This window comes from Vigna unguiculata, chromosome 3 (assembly GCF_037176805.1).
Source record: "Vigna unguiculata cultivar grain cowpea cultivar isolate G323 ecotype 2 chromosome 3, ASM3717680v1, whole genome shotgun sequence".
Classification (NCBI taxonomy): Eukaryota; Viridiplantae; Streptophyta; class Magnoliopsida; order Fabales; family Fabaceae; genus Vigna; species Vigna unguiculata.
The window spans coordinates 15,043,691-15,055,849 of record NC_140794.1 but is presented as its reverse complement, the minus strand read 5'-3'; the positions used below and the strand labels follow the sequence as shown (position 1 = coordinate 15,055,849).

General features: G+C 34.3%; 1 long non-coding RNA gene across 1 annotated transcript; it reads left to right on the top strand.

Annotated features, from left to right (window-relative positions):
* The first annotated feature begins 3,665 nt into the window (after positions 1 to 3,665).
* LOC114175932 (uncharacterized) lies at positions 3,666 to 11,102 on the top strand. Its single transcript, XR_003602947.2, has 2 exons — positions 3,666 to 4,032; positions 10,891 to 11,102. It is a non-coding gene; the product is annotated as an uncharacterized LOC114175932 (long non-coding RNA).
* The last annotated feature ends 1,057 nt before the right edge of the window (positions 11,103 to 12,159 follow it).

The window sequence follows — 12,159 nt, the reverse complement described above, 5'->3', positions numbered from 1 at the left end:
CTTTTGTTACTTTTGATTTCATGCTACTCACATTCTTTATTGATTTCAAGATCAAATGATATCTTGGAAAGCTGTGCTAATGTTGTTGGAATAATATATTTTCTTATTTATAAAATAACACATTAAACATTAATGGTTATATTTTAAGTTTAATTTGAGTAACTTCTATCTTATCAAATAATGTTGTTTTTAAATGCATATCAAAATGGGCTATAACTTGGACTAGACTCCAGTTAACATTTAATGATTTAAATAGTTAATTGATTGATTAGTGAAAGACTAAAACACAAATAAGGTTTTCTTAATATTTTGAGTTTTCGTTCGTTTTGCTCTCAATATTTTAAGTTTTGATTTGTTTTTGTCTCAATATTTGTCTTTGATTCAGTTAAGTTCCATCATGTATTAAGTTGATTCAATTTGATCGTTTCCGTTAGATTTGTATAAACAATGTCGATGTTGAGAAAGTGTTGAGTTAGCTATATATAATGAACACATGTCCATATATTAACTTTTTTATACTTTTTGTTTTGTTTTTTAGATTTTTTCCCTCTCTTTTCTCTCTATTCTTCTCCAAATCCTGGAGCAACATCACATGTGGGTCATGGGAGCAATACTAGGACCATATGTGGCACCATGTTAACACTCCAATTTTCACTATTTTTCCTTTCTAAAGGTTTTCTTTTCCTTTAAATTAATATGTTTTCATCTTTAATTAACTAATTTTTGTTGAGTGTTGAGAAAAATAGAGTTTTTAGAAAAATGTGACAAAAAGGTTGATTTTAAGAGTATTTTGTTGCATATAATCTTTTTCTTTTTAAACTTCCTTTTTTAATAAAATCAGTTTGCCAAGAAACCCTTGTTTTTGCTATTTTAAGTTTTGGACCCCTTGACTCTAATCTTTCTTATTTGCAAAGCAACCCTTACTTTATTCAATTGAAGTGTTGACCAAGTCCTTCTCCTAAAACGCACCGTTTAATGAAAAAGTGGTTGATCCATCCTTTGCTTTGATGAAAGGAGGCACGAGGAGCTCCAATGCAAGCTAGAACCTAATTTCACTGTTGCCATGGTCTAAAATCACTATTGTCATATAATTTCTGGATTTTTATTTTGTTTGGTTTTGTAGTAGCATTTTATCATGACAAATCTGATCATGTAAGCCTCATTCATTATGCATTGCACTCATGCATATCATGTTTAGTTGTCATCATATATTTAGTTTTGTTTTAAATTGAGTTAATTATGCTTTTTTCGTAAGTTATTTCATTTTCCCCCATTTGCATGTTTTTGTTGTTGTTGTTGTTGTTGTTGTTAGCAATATTAAATTACGCAAGTTATACTTAACACACACCATTTACTTGGATTCGATAACCAAGATTTTCCTATACTTCATTGGGGAACTTTTGGGTTGTTTACTAAATTCTAAGCACAACGAAAAGGGTTTAACATGCCCCCTCCACCAGCCAGAGCCGCCAAGGGCGACGCTACTCCCTATCGAAGGCCTCGCTAACATTGTGCTGCACCTAAATTCTCTTTATCTTCTTCTCTAAATCCCGCGAGCGATAGAAGCAAGGGTAACACTAGTGGTGAGCAAGTGGCATTGCGACTAAGGTCGGAGACTAACATGGTCTTGACACTATTCATGCAGTTGTGTGATGAATCCGCCCCAAGGCCCAATCCATGGCCCACATGCACCTTAAGGTCCAAGCCCAATCAAAGGCCCAATAACAAGAGGATGTGTGTTGGAGCATTATAATAGATTTTATTTTGGGCCAAATGTTAGGCCATGCTTTGTAGAATAAAATGCTAAAGTACTTTTGTTGTTTAGCCTTCAAATTGGGCTAATTCAAGCCCAATTAAATAACTTGCGTGAGACTAGTATGGGAGGACAAGCTTGGAGCGCACACTTCATGATTGTGTTAATTTTGGAGTGCATTGTTTAGCCTAGTGCAAGGCTTGGTGTGCATGGTTCACATGGAGCAAAGCATGGGAACTGTGAGTGGACACATGACTCTTGATCCCTCCATCCTTTGCATCTCACAACTACAATTCAAGCTTCTCCTCCAAGCTACATTTTCATTACATTTCATGCTACATTTCTCATTTCATTTGGCCGACCATGATTCCTATAAATGGGGCCATTCTACTCTTGTATTTAGTTACTTTTGAATGGTAATATGCTAAGTGTTGAGATCACTCCACCCTTATTACCTCAAGAGTCACTTGCTAGACTAGTTTTTACTCTAAACTCCTATAGCCTTCTTCCCTAGAATGAATCTCTATTCTAGACTTATCACCACTTCATCTCCATTGCTTCAAGGGCCTTCAAAGCTTGACTCAATTCCTCCATCCAGCTCCATTTTCGCTACAACCATGGACCTTCTCCTCTTCATTTTCGTGCTTCAAGGTCCATCATTATGTTTTCAATGGGGTATAATGGTTTTAGATTTGGGTTTTGAAGGAGAAGGATGAAAAAGAAGGTAGGTATGCGATAACTCTGGTGAGGTCTTCAAGGTCCATCATTGTGTTTTCAATGGGGTATAATGGTTTCAAATTTGGGTTTTGAAAGAGAAGGATGAAAGAGAAGGATGAAAGAGAAGGTAGGTACGTGATAACTCTGGTAAGGTCTTAGGTAGTGACAGACGTTCTGGTCAGTGGCTCTAGCTAGTAGAGGTGGTACCAAAGCTAGTATTGGTGTTGCTTCCATGACCCACACATGGTGTTGCTTTGGAGAAGGAGAGGGAGAAGAGAGAGAAAAAAAAACTAAAAATACCTAAGAAAATGAAAAAAAAAATTATATTGACACATGTTCGTTACATTTAACCAAGTCAACACTTTTAACGGTATCTAATAGACAAAACAAAATTGAATCAATTTAATACACAATATAATTTCAATAAAACAAAAATAAATATTTAAACAAAAACACTTCGAAACCCATAATATAATAAGTAAAAATAGGGATTGAAACTAAATAAGAATGAGAATGCTTTAATTACTCATTCATATTTATTAACATCAAAACTTTCTAACCTTAACAATAAATAATTCAATATTTGTATACATATATTAGATGAAGTGGGTCTCAACACTTTTCAAAAATTAACTTTGTTTGCAATTGAACAGTACTTATTATATTTTAAGTTTAACTCGAATAACTTCTATGGTATCAAATAACGTTGTTTTTAAATATATGAAAATCCGCTACATACTAGAGTAGGCTCTAGTCAACATTTAACGATTTAATTAGCTAATTAACCGATTAATGAAAGGCAAGAACACATACAAGATTTTCATATATTCAACTATAATTCTACTCAACAAAACATATGTTAAATGAGTGGTTCAATTACTTATTCATATTTCTTACTTGTTAACATAAAAACATAACAATAACAATAAATAATTCAATGTTTCAATACATATATTACACAACGTGAGTCTTAACACTTTTCAAGAATTAACTTTGGCTGCAATCAAGTACCAGAAGTTCCACACTGTCAAGTTAATAAGAATTTAAAACTAACAATAATATAAGTAGCCGCGGAGGTTAAGTACGGCCATGTTAAGTACTATGGAGAACTGGGGAAACAGTAGCAGCCGCGCATTCTTTTGTCTGTGAACAGTGCTAATTGGAGTGAAATTGATGTATTTAAACCTACATTTTTATTCTCTATGAGGTAGGTTTTTCCTAGTGTTTATTTTGCAGCCATGGCAAAGAAAGACCACCGCTGTGACAAATTCTTTGTAACCGAAAAGTCCTTCAATAACTGCAAAGACGGATCACAGAATTTCTGCAAGACCTCGATTAGCGCCCCAAGAGTCGTAAATTCCTTCAATAATAAGGGATCAGGTTACCAAAACTTAAGGGGATTGAAGATTCATTGCGATGACAAATCTGTTTTGCACTATTTCCGAGCCCTTGTCGGCAGTGGGATATCTAGACTTTTCAACTACAACGGAAACGAATCTCAGGAGTTCCCTGGCTTCACCTTCTTACAGTATCTGCGTGACTTAACCCGTGTGGGATGAGAGGTACCTTAGATATTCAGTTTTCTCCAGCAATATTTATTTGGTTAATTTACTTCAGTTATGGCGAGAGTTAAGACGAGACTGTATGTTTTGAGAGCAATGTTTTTCTTTTTTTCTTTTATTACTTCAGTTTTACTCTAGTTAAATTGTGTATGAAGGATTCGTCTAAAAGTAATTAGTCAAGTTTAATTGAGGTCAAATCCTGTTTCAAAAAATCCGTTAAAAGTCTTCCTCCTGTGTACGGAAGAGATTTTGTATGCAGAGGACACTAGGATTTCATTGTAGAAACTGAGACACAGGGTGTGGTTTTGATTTAAGAGCCATTTAACAGTAACTTTGATTCATCTTGAATCTATTCTCATTATCCTTTAGGTTTAAGACTCTGTTAAAGACAAAGTCAACGTTTCCTACACAAACACTCGCTCTCAATACTAGGTTGAAGACGAGCACATGAAATCACAATCATGTATATATTGTTTAACAACATAAACTAGGGTCTTATATCCCTTCGAAACCACAACAACAGTTTTTTTTTTTTTTTTTTTTTCTCTCTCTCTTTTCTCTACATATCAGACCTCCTATTTTTAGGCAATATTTCCAATTCTCTCTAATATTTCCAATTCTCTCTAACACTTTATAGGTTGAAGACGAGCACATGAAGTCACAATCATGTATATATTATTTAACAACATAAACTAGGGTCTTATATCCCTTCGAAATCACAACAAAGAGTTTTTTTTTTCTCTCTCTTTTCTCTACATATCAGACCTCCTATTTTTAGGCAATATTTCCAATTCTCTCTAACACTTTATATGGACCATGATACCATGCTGCTAATTTGTGAAAAGAGGTATCGGCCAACTAGTGCTGCTTGTAAGGTTTTTAAATACACTAGGTCTCCACATTGTTACCCTTTATCCACTTTCTTTTTATCAGCATACCAAAGACAAATAATTAGTCCATTTCTTAGGCATTTCCTCAGAAACACATCTTAGATATGCTTCAATAGACTTGTTCAAGGCCTTAGTTTGGCCATCAATGGAGGATTAAAAGCTGTAGACCTCAATAGCTTTACTCCATGTTTTTCCATAAATTCTAACCAGAATTCACTCATGAAGTCCCTATCTAAAAGGATCTCTGTTTGCCATCCTTGCAATTTAACCACATTGTCCATGAAGATTTGTGCCACTTTTGCAGCTCCAAATGGATGAGCAAGAGACAGAAATGAGCATACTTAGTCAATCTATCAATTACCACAAAAATAACTGTCATAGAGTTTGCTTTAGGAAAACCAACTATGAAATCCATAGATATAAATTTCCACTCTTAATTAGGAATTGATAAGGTTGTACAAAACCAGCAGGGAGCTGACGTAAGGGCTTATTCTGTTGGCAAGTGTTACTTTCCTGTACCCATTGGTTTACCTCCTGCATTCTTTTCCAATGAAATTATTCTTTGATTCTCCTGTAAGCTCATAACTTGAATGACCACCAATGGCTGAATTGTGAAAGGTTGAAGGATTTTTGTCTTCAAACCTGAATCATTTCCAACCACAAGTTTACCTTTCCTCCTGATAACTTATCCACCATACGTCTAGTGCTTGCAAGGCTGTTGTATCATTCGGGTTTTGTCAATTACCTCCTGTAATTTATTATGATCTTCCTTCTAGGAGTCTTTTTCCTCTTCTATTAACTGAGATGTCAAAATTAAGAGTGTTGCTAAAGTACCTTTACCTTCATTTCCTGATAAGGCATCTGCTACAATATTTTCTTTTCCCTTCTTGTACTCAATAATGAAGTCCAATCCCACTAATTTCTGCAATCCCCAATTTTGCATAAGTGTAGTAGGAGGTTGTTAAAGGATATGCTTCACAGCTTTTTGGTCTGTCTTTATCATAAATTGTTGATCTAAGAAGAATTGTTGCCACTTTTTCACTGCAAGTAGAATCGCAAAAAACTCCTTTTCATAAGCTGATAGAAACTGCTACTTTGGCCCCATAGCCTTGCTTATATTAGCAATTTGATGGTTTGATTGCATCAAAAGTGCTCCTAAGCTAATGCCTGAAGCATCTGTCTCTATTGTCATAGGCTTTGTGAAGTCAGGTAAGATTACTCAAGTTAATCCCAGTTTTAACTTATTGAGCTTTATTTTCTGCTTCAGTCCATTTGTATTTTGCACCCTTCTGTAAAAGACTAGTTAAAGATGCTGCAATTTTGCCATATCCATAACCTTCTATAATACCCTGATAATCCTAAAAAGCTTATGAGTTCTTTAAAATTTTTTGGCCGTGGCCATTGTTGTACAACTACAATTTTATCAGGATCTGGTTGCACCCTTGTTTCTGATGTCCAAAATAATCCACTTGTGACGTGCCAAAGTTGCATTTCTTCAGGTTTAAGACTGATGGAATGTAGTAGGCATAGAACTAGTATAGAATGTTTACAAAGTATTTCTCCTATTGAGGTTGTTCAAGAGAACCTCACTCTACACAATTCTTTTAAAACTTTTCCTTTCCAAAAACCTTGCCCCCTTCCAATACTACCCTGAACTATATAAAATAGTCCATTACAGCTGGCACACCGCGCTAATTTATTTCTTCTCTTATATATCATTCATTAAGTTTTGGAAAGTTGCCGTGTTGTTGAGACCAAACCACTCACTCATAGAGATCATTGTGTGTTCTGAAGGCTGTTTTGTAGATCTCCTCCTCATTCATCTTCACTTATTGCCACTCCTTGGATCCAACTTAGAAAAATAAGTGGCACCATGTAATTCATCTAAGTGGTCTTCAATTAAGGGTATTGAGAACTTATTTTTGACAGTGAAAGCATAAAGTTTTCTGACGTCTGGTAGACAGCTTTTGTCGCTTAAACTGTTCCAAACAAACTGAATTAATCACCCTTTACTAATGCAGTATAAGAATCAACTCAGGTTAGTCTAAGGACGGAACCAATGCAATGAGTGGATTGAATGCTAAATACATGTTTTTGGGGGATTTTTTTAAAGCATAGAAGATAGACAATGAAACTGAAATAAAAGCAATTACAAAGTACTAAACTAAGAAAACTAAACTCATTTAAAATACTAGACTGTTACACATTCAATTCAAACAAAAAGAAATAACTCAAGGCTAAAGATTAACTCCACAAACTAAACTAAACTACATGCAAGAATGTAAACTAAATTAAGAGTATGCCATGACAAGAATGAATGCAATGCAGAATGCATGATGTGATATGGAATCTGAATGGGAATGGTGGATGGTGCATTAGATCTAAAAAGAGAGTGAAAGTGAACCTAGAAATAAAGAATGCGTGAATGCGTAGCTGCAATTCAGTCAAATGCAGCCACACTCAAACTATTGAAAATGCAAACCCTACACATACACACTAATGCTGCTGCTGTTTGGAAAAAAAAAAAAAAACTGGAAGAATATGGTAGCAGAGAAATTAGAGCTTGCAGCAAGAAAAATGCATGAATACAGAATCAGAATTGAGCAATAACAGTAGACTGTAAATGATGCTAAAAATGAGTGCAAGATAAGCTTCACACAAGTACAAGTTGATATGCATAAATGAGTGGATCCTAGGCTGTTACAAGTGCAAACTAATCACTGAAAGTGGTAAATGATAGCAAAATTGGGACAGCAAAAACGTGTTAGTTTGAACAAGTTGAATAAGTTGAGCATTGTTGAATGATGAAACACAAGCCACTAACGAAGAAATATTCCTAATGCATGATACCCTCAAAGCAATAAAACAGTGCCATGATCTTCATATTTCAGTCCAGTAAAACTAATCCCAAAATATCATTCATATAGAATTGTGCAAAAATTAGCATTGTATTGAAAATTCCATACCCCTAAGAAAAACTCGAGAGCTCCCCTGTTCTCTCTATTCCCCTTTTTCCCAAATTCCAACCCCCTGCCTCTGCCCCAATTGCCTCTCCAAATTTCCAACAAAATCCTGCCAAAAGCTGCAAAACCTGATTCTCCTTTTCTGAGTGTGTGTGTTGCCAGTCCTCACAGAATTTTCTTCTGTTTTGTCTGTTGATGTGGCAATGATGGCCAACCCTAGATCAGCTCCCTTTTTGGGCTATTCCATGTGCAGAGAAGAAGCCCATTAGGTGAAGAAAGGGTCTGCTTCAAGGCTTTGCTAAATGTACATCTTCCAGAGTACACTGCATCTTGCACAGAATTCCAAAAATTGTGTTCTACCACTTCAATTAAATATCTTTGAGTGTAGAATCCAACGCAACAGGAACCAACTCATTTGGATACCTACAGAGAAAGTTATGATCAAAACAATCAGCAAATGTCAGTGCTGAAAAATCAGCGTTTTTCTGCCAGCGCCTGGCGGTAGCAAGGTAGCGCCAGGCGGGAACGTGACAGTGGAAAATTCTCCTTTAAGATGCGCCGGACGGTAATAAATACCGCCAGGCAATACTGCAGCTTCTGAAAACAACTTAAAATATTACATTTTTAAGCTAAGATTGAAAGATAAAAGAAACTAAAATGCCAAGTGAGTGCAATAAGCTTAAATATGAAGGTATAGAAATTGAGTTATCAACGTCTGTGCAGCATCTCCATGAACCATCATTCTTCTTAACCAAAACTAGAGGTGATGCATTGCAGCTTAAACTTTCTTTGATAAAGGCACTAAAGAACACAACTTTGACTTGACTCTCAATTTCTGCTTTTTGATTATGTGGGTACCTGTATGCTTTAAACAAACAGGTATATTACATGTTAGTGTGATTTTATGATCATACCTTCTTGGATGCAATTGATTAGGTTCTTGGAATAAATTCTTAAATTGTTGGAATAAAGTATCCAATTGAGATTGCCGTGTTGTTAGTTCTGGTGTATCCTGATTAAATGTAGCCTATAAGCGAAGAACACCCTCTATAGCAAGTAACATGGGTTGGCCTGTGCTGTCATTAAATTTCCTATATATTGTCGTTCTGATGTTGTTCACCCTGTGATGTGACTGTTTCTCTTTGATGCTGAAACGTCAAGTCAATTGGGCACAATTCCAAGAGATTTCAGTAAGTTTCTTGAACCATAGCATTTCAAGAATTGCTCCGAAATGGCTACCAGAAAAAAACTAGGAAATCAGCCTCAAATGATTGTTGAATTTCCAGTTCACTCGAGGACATTTCTGGTAATCCTAAGTTGTTTATCTGATGCTCTACTATGATAGGAAAGTCTCTGATGAAAGTGGTTTTAATCCTAACAGCTTCATCCATTTTTCACTGATGAAATTGTGTGTACTTTTTGTATCCATCAAGAAGGGAACCTCTTGTTTTTGATTAATGCTTTCAATTATAACGTGTTCCCACCTGTTACACCTTGTAAAGCATGTAAAGAAAGGTGAACATTGGAGTCATTGGCTAATTCAAGACTGCTTCCCACCAATTCATTGTTTTTATTTTTATTTCCTTTTTTCTGAATCTGAATTGACACATTCATCAACCTCCTGTGGTGCAAAGAAAATGGCATTTAATTTCCCCCAACCTTACACTTATATTTACGATTCTTATCCCACTACTCACCACGGAGTGGACATAATCCTTTTAAAATACGGTCACTCACCTCTTTCCTGGAAATTGAATTTGCCATAGTATATTTTGAATCTGCAATAGAAGCTGACTTTTTCCGTAGTGCTGTGTGATTTTGCTACGGTGTAGTTATTGAGGAAGTTCTGTTGTTTTGACTAGCACTAGACTAGAATAGTGAATATCTGAATTGTGTCTCAAATCAAAGTTGATCAATTTGTTTCCATTGAGTTTCTTTGTATTTCTTGAAGCACCTCATCTTGTAAACGTGCCAACCTCGTGACTTGGATTGTAGATTGTCGATGGACATGAATGAATTTCTCCTACTCCAAACTTAGTCCCGAGAGGAAAAGCTTAAATCTTTCTCCTTAGAGATTGTCCACACAGGCCAAAAGATTAGCAACATTTTGCAAATATTTGATTAAAGAACCTTCTTATTTCAATCTTGTGAGTTCTGCAACTAGGTCTTCAAATGGTCCATCGTCAAACCTATTTCCAACATCTTGCAAGATCTGAAATGTTTTACACTGAAAATCTGGTGTTTGAATATAATGGAATTGCCATGAGAATGCCTTGCCATCCATGGATAGAAGAAGTAGACACCCTCTTTGATTTCCTGTGTTCTTTCCTGCTCAAAGAATTGTTCTGCTTTTGTGTGCCATTGACGAAATTGGTACTATCAATAACGTAATTTGCTGGCCAACATTCGGGACTGCTATTGAGGAAACTAATCCCTCAATCGATTTTTGCAATACCTCCAAAGTCTATTGTGTTAATTCTTGAGAGACCGCCATAGTCTTCTCCATGCTGTCCATGCAAGTCTTGAGTTCCTTTTTGCGGTCACCATCTTCTCCGACTAAGCTGATACCAAATGGTTAGACAAAATCAATGCTGCCTACACAAACACTCACTCTCGAGGAACAATGAAATCACAATTCTGTATATTGTTTAATAACATAAACTAGGGTCTTATATAACCACCTTCAAAACAACAATTGGAGTTCTTTTTTATCTTCTACGTATCAGATCTGCTATTTTTATCTATAACAAATTCATTGATGAGGGTGTAAATACATTTCCAGAAATGTTTAGAATAGCAAAATTTAATAAAGCATGCGAGAATTGGTTTTGTTAGGAATATGACAATGTGTATATATGTGTCAAGTTTGAAAGCTACAATGCCATGAATTATGTGGTTGCTAAATGTAGTTATATATATAACATGCATGATATATCTCCTGCATAACTGTGTATGCCATCACAGACTCACTCCCTTTTCTTTTTGTGTTGCTTGGTTCATTGCAGCTGAAATACGGAACTAGGGAAATGTAGTCATGGAGGCATAATACTACCCTAAGGATTTTCCCCATTCTCAGTTTATTTGTTCAAGACTGTCTTTGTTTTATATCCTCGTTCAACTTTCAGTTTAAGGATATATTTTCGAGGGTGTGACTTTGTTTTATACACACATTGAACTTTCACTCTTGATTATTACAACAAATGTTAACTATACTTTATACTTTATTATGTTCATGCAGAACATATATATATATATATATATATATATATATATATATATATATATATATTGACTTAGCCACATTAATTACTCTGAAGATTATTTTGTTCAATTATTTGATTTTGTTTTATTACCATGATATTACATTCTTTCACACAAATTTTCCATATTACTTTTCCAATTTATTTTTTCGAGCTGTTCAAACTAAATTTAGGTAATGAAAATTTTTGGAAGCAAACCATTGCTTCCACGTGATGGGAATATATATATATATATATATATATATATATATATATATATATATATATATATATATATATATATATATATATATATATAACAAGAAAATGTTTTATTAGTAACCAATTTTAGTGACTAAAAGTTGTTAGTCACTATAGTGATCAGTTTAAATACCAATTTACAAAATTAAAATTTATTGGTTACTAAAATAGTCACTAATATAAATAAAAAATTATAATTTGTCACTAAATTTGTCACTAATTAATTAGAGACCAATTTAGTAACTAAGTTATTTTGGTAGCCAAAACTTAGGTAGCTAATTTTTAGTGACCAATTTTTTTTGATAGTTAAAACTATGGTAACTAATTTTAAAAACCAATTTAGTGACCAATTATAATTTTTTATTCATAATAGTAACTATTTTAGTAATCAATAATTTTTTTACTTTGTAAACTTGCATCTAAATTAGTAATTATAGTAATATGAATTAAATTAAGTAGACTAAGATAAGAATGACTCATCTTAAGTGTTCAAGGTATCCGTCAATGTTAATTCATATTTACAGAAATGAAATTTAAATAAATAATTTACACAAAAATATTTATAAATCAATTTAACAACTATTTTCCCAAAGACTTTGGCCATATTCATCAATGGGACTATGTTTTGTATTTTCAAACGATAAAAGCAGTAGGTGTGTCATTTAGTGGTGCACTTTACTTTGTTACCTTTATTTATGATTGTTCCAGGAAGCTGTGGGTCTATGCACTTCAACGAAAGGATCAAATATTTGATAAGTTCAAGGAATTTCATGC